The following is a 6,000-nucleotide window of genomic DNA, read 5'->3' as shown; positions in this document are numbered from 1 at the left end:
ATAAAAGCTGCAGTAGTACTATCACTGCGTCTTTATTATAGATCATTTCATGTCACAATAATGCAGACAGCATGCAAACTTTATTATAATACAATATACAATATACAATAATGCATATTTTGCTGTGCTACAAATGACCCACTAAAGGTATCTCAAGCTCTGTATTACTTGTTGTTTGTACTTTAAATGATCTATTAACAATAATAATTTAAAACTGGTTCAGTCCAAAATAGCCTGCCTTATTATCCAGGAATAACAGGCACTGAGGAGCTAATAATGAGCAAGTCTAACCAATATCTTCTACATACTAATGAAAACTCTCTTCTCTGTAGCACTGCTTTAATGAAGCTAATACATGCTAAGGCAGTTACAGTGTGATTACCTCCGTGTGGGTGCTCATTGCTACCTTTATGTAACCTGGCCTGCTTTCACAGCCAGGATTTTACAGAGAGATCTTTGAAAAGTGGTCTTGAAAAGGTTTCTTGTGTCTCTCCAAACTTAACAAGACTTAGCCTCTCCATCATGCGTCAGCATTGTGAATGGAAAGCAGCTCAGGTTACCAAAAGGTCTGTCTCATACACCAGTTATTTGTAAGTCTGCGTGGCTGCACAAGCCCTTAAAACCAGATGTTTAAACTAATGCAAGCAAAATACAAAACTTTCAATACTGAAAGAAAATGAGTTGTTTTTTTATGAGAGAAAGAGTGACATGAATGCTGGGTGCATGAGCCCCAGGTGTTTGTAAGCGATGTGTATTTTAGGTCTGGTTGTTGGTGTTTGTTTTGGCTGTCGAGCTAGAGGCCAACATCTTGGTGTCTTCCGTGCAGGTCTGTCTGGAAATAGTCAAATAAAATGTTAGTCTGAACTTTGAGAGCAAACATTCTTTTTGGGCATTCGGTTGGCCTCTGAGGACAAACATGATGACAGCTAAAGTGTACACGCCAAAGCATGTTTTGTACAACAAAATGGACAGCATATTATTGAAATCTCTCTGAAATATCTATGGCCAGACACATTTCTTATACATTGATTGACTATGTGAACCAACTGTAAGCAAGATAGGTTTGTCTGTCTTTCTTTAAGATTGAGAGTGTGCTACATTGTTGCTTATGAATACTGAAATAAATAACACAATCTTCCTTTTACAAATGAGAAGTTGAATTAAAAAAAAAAAAAAAAATAAAGATTTGTTTGGCAGGGACAGTCTACATAAATCAACATTTTAGTTCACAATGTAAATGTGTCAGAGTTAGCCAAGAGGTGAACATATAGCAAGCATTTAGCAAACTTTAGGTATCTATTACTGTATACCTGGCATTACTGAGCTAGTTCACCGACTCTCCATTTGTGCTACTGTTACAGTCAGTTTCACATTTAGCATTAGCATTAGCCACAGCTTTCAGGAAAAAAAGGTACATAATCGTGCTTTAAGTTGTACACCATTTTAGACAGTTTCATTTGATCATTTGGTCAAAATGTAGCACCTACACACCCCAGACTATCTCTATGTCAAGTTGTCAGAAACTTAATCTTGTTTGTGGCTTAAAATAAGTAATTCCTCGTAAACTAAGAAGCATTATTACAGTATTGGTGTATCTGATATCTGTGGACTTTTACATACGTCTTTCCTTTCTTAGATTACTAGAAAAAAATACTTATAATGTAAAATACAAAACCAAATAATAATTCAACAGTTAGTGCACATCTCGACTAACTGCCATGTCATGTGTTGTAAACACTGCTGACAAGGTGTGTTCACTTTCGAGTCAAACACAGAGGTTCCCGTCCCTTCTATATTAGGGAGCGACAGTGAATGTGTAGCTGAGTGGCGACCATATTAGGGTGCTCCCTTATAAAGAAAATTGATTTGGGGAATCCCTCACTGTGAAGTAATCCCTGGCAAGTGTCTGTGTGTCACAGGAGACTTATATGCAGTATCCAGGAAACACTGGATACTGGGTTAGGCACATGATTTATAAGTTATATATGTAAAAAATATTTGTTTGTTTAGTGTTATCCTTCCTTTATCACTGCAGAGAAAAACACCAAATGTGTGAATTTTGTTCTAACACTCCTCTTCTTAACATGTGTGGCCTGTTGGGTTAGAAATGCTGAGGAAGAAAAAAAGACAAACTTTCTACACCATTACTCTTTTAAAAGCTTTTTTCTAGATTAGAACATACGGTAGGTCAACACAGCATCAATGATCAACCAATGTTTGACCATCTGGGCTGCTGACCTTTTTGCTTTGTTGATCAAAAAGAATTTCCTGTTACTCTAAGGTATTACGACACTGGCGGACTGCACATCGGCAGCACTGGGAAAATTTCCGGTGGCCTGATAGGCATTCTGGCCTGACTTGAACAGTCAACTTAACCAGCAACAATATAGTGAGTAAGAATGAGTTGGATGCCCGGATCAATCAAATCCACTTATGTGGTGATGACGGGCAACAGTAAGCCACAGTGGATTTCGGTACCAAAAAAAACAAAAAAAACGCTTTCTCTGTGTCTCTACTGCAGGAGGACTCAGCTCCGCCCTTTTTTTGATGGTTTGTTTTATTAACTGGTAAAATTTCTTTCCTGTTCTTTGTGGGTGTGTCATCATCATTTATATCTATACAACCAGCAGTTAAATTACTAAAGCACAAATATTTTTTTTCTAGATATAACCTCTTAATGTTGCTATCAGAGGGCACTAGAATGATGCATTTGACTAAAAAAATTTACAAAATTTTCTTCCGGGGGAACATGCCCCCAGCCCCCCTACAGGGTCAGACTGAGGTCCCACTACCATAGTCTCTCAAAATTCCGTGGGAAACACTGGACCACTGGATTTGTAATATCAAATTAGAAGTGAACCCTGAATACAGGGTTTTCAATGATAAACCTGTATTCAAATAGAGAACTTATTGGTCACTCCCAAATTTCTTTTAACTGTTATATCAACAGATAGGGTTAGAATACAAAATTAGAGGTCTGATGGTCTGCATGAAAAGAGTGGCCTGGAATGGAGTCAAATTCCCGGCCTGAATTATTGTCCCAGTTTGCCACTGTCTTACGATTAATCATTTGAGTGTTTGTGTATGAAGATTTCTTTACAAGTATGTATTTAGAAGTGATTACACACATTCCATAGTCAGCAACACTGTATTCGCATTTTGTCATGAGGAGACGAGATCTGTCTTTTTTTGTACACAAGTAGGTGAAATCCATTAGAAAAACACTGGTTAAACTTTAACTATTTTCAGAGCACTAGGTTTATGTGAGGTACACGTGTGACAGTGGAGCTGTCAGTCATTGCAGAGGTACCCATGCTTTGCTCACGTGTGCCCTGGCACCCTGACAGTTCCAAATTGTATTCACTAGGTTGAAAACATATAGACGACTTCTCTTTTGAGACTTGACAACACGTTCCTCAGCAGTGCAAGATACACCCAATAGTGCCCTGAGATATCCAAAACTGATACTTTAAAATCTGAACTGGTAGGCTACAACTGCAGTTCCTCTCAGCTCTACAGAGCGTTTCAGTGTCTTTCAGCTCATTGTTTTGGTTTTACAGCCCACAACTTGTTTCTAGCTGCTGGCTTTTTTCCTGAAAATGAGCTCTGTTAAACCCACTGTACGTTTTTTGTCTAGCGCAAAACAGCAGACAGACAAAGGTAATAACTACCTGGTGAACATAGCGGCGCACTAACGGCTAAAGAATCAGATATTTCCCTCAGGAATAAGTGGATTGAATTGGTTTGAATGCACACCGAAAGACTTCTGCTAGCCGAGCCGGCTAACTTCTGGCTAACCTCTGCTAACTCAAATGGGGATCAAATAATTGAATCTGTGGCTCTTCTAGACTTTCCAAATGGACCAAACTGATCAAATTCTGTAACAAATCATTTTGCTGGGCTTGTGTGACACTCTAACACTATTTATTCAACGTATTACAGCGACAACAGTAGCAATTGTATTCTATGGTGAAGCGTATAATGTGAGTATGTGTACACAGTGGGGTTTTTTAAAATTACTCTCACTGCCAGAAGGGGGACACAAATATCCTGCACTCAAGCTTTCAGGGTTTTTTTTGTGAATACTTCACCTCATCACCGAGAGACTAACATTAGAAGAGCACCAAACTCCAGGACTACCAAAGGAGAGACACACTGCAACACTTTACAAAACTTCACACATCTCTGGTGGGGTGAAGAAAATAACTGTGTCCACAGAGTGTTTAATTTTAAAGCCTTCACCTGTGCAGTATTTTGAATGATGGCTTTCGGTGTGGCTAACAGAGAGGTTGTTCACTACTTCTGAAGACAGAATTTAGCAACACTTTTTTTCCCAGAACACATGCACATTTAACCAGTGATGTTGGTCAGTAAATTACACTTTCTTTTCATTGTCCTCATATAGGAAAAATACTGTAAGATGCTTCCAAACTAATGCAATTACCTTACCTGTTCTCAGTGACTTTCATCAAGACCAGAAGACCAGTTAGCTTAACTGCCAGTTGTGTGTCATGTCAAATTGTAGTGGACTAAAGACACAAATGAAGGTTTTTTGCACACATTTCTTTAGAGCAAGGATTTAAATAATGCCACCTTTCTATTTATTAAATCGAGAATCGATTCTGAATTGAATCGCGACATCAAGAATCGAAATCAAAACGCATTGTTAGATTTACAAAGATTCCCACCTCTACTGTGGTAATTCCAAAATGTTACTTTGTGGAAATGAAAGCAAAGCATTAAATGACTTAAAACAGAGAACAATAGTATAATAATATATATACATACATATATATATTTTATTATATACTCATCTCCACCCATATACTGACTGAGATGATGGTTATTCGGTAAAGAGTCGAGGCAGCTCCCAGGCATGCACTCACTGCAGGCTGTTAGAATTGATCAGTATCTCATGACATTCACACACAAACACACACACACACACACACACACACACACACACACACACACACACACACACACACACACACACACACACACACACACACACACACACACACACACACACACACACACATCTGGCTGCCAAGCATGATTCCTTTAAAAAGTGATATGAACGCAGCGTTAGGTCTAGACTGCATCTACAATGGACTATATAGAGAGAACACTTTACCCAGACATATGAAACATGCTTGCAGGTATAGACGCTTACAATATAGCACCTTGAAGTTATCAGCTGAAGGTTTCCACATGCAGACGGAGACACACGCACACCGACACGCACAGACGTGCCATTCCCAATCACCCACACCATCTCTGTCAGCCCTGTCCCATGACTTCTATTGGAGTAGAAGGAAAAGGGTAGAGTTAAGTGGTTGCACGTTCAGCAGCTCGACTCATATGACTGCCGTACCTTCAAATATTACTGCAGGAGAGGAGGGAGGATGCTGCTATAGACAATGATCCTCTGAAAGCCTGGGAGCTTCCTCTGGGATGCCTGATTCAATCCTCAGTAATCCCACACTCAAATTTGTTCTAGGACCCTTCTACACACGCAAAAGCCACAGAGAGATGCTAGGTCGGGACCTATCAGGGGCCTTATACTTTCTTCAAAGGACAACTCACACAGGACAAAAGTTTCAGAAAGACATGGAAGAGAAAAAGCAGAAATGATAAAGACACTGAATATCTCAATGACAGGATAGAAAGTAGAAAATAGAAGCAGACAATTGAAACTTTGTCTGCAGGCTCCATCAGTCAGTATCTGGGCTGCCTGCTGCTCTGCATCACTAACATTCAGCCAACAAATGAATGCTAATAAGAAGATATATATAGAGCAGGAGCTGATTTTCAATCAATCAACAGACACGCACAAGCACTACATTAAGTTGATTTTGTGAGTAAACCAAGTGAGGTTCTGAGTGATGAAAGAATGCCAGAATTTAACTAGTTTTTACAATAGAGATACCACTTTTCTTCTACTTTTCATCATTAAAATACATGTAAAAGTCATGTATACCTACTATGTGCAATTGT

Source organism: Scomber scombrus, chromosome 5 (genome assembly GCF_963691925.1).
Source record: "Scomber scombrus chromosome 5, fScoSco1.1, whole genome shotgun sequence".
Classification (NCBI taxonomy): Eukaryota; Metazoa; Chordata; class Actinopteri; order Scombriformes; family Scombridae; genus Scomber; species Scomber scombrus.
The sequence above is the reverse complement of the archived record's forward strand: the minus strand, read 5'-3'. Positions refer to the sequence as shown.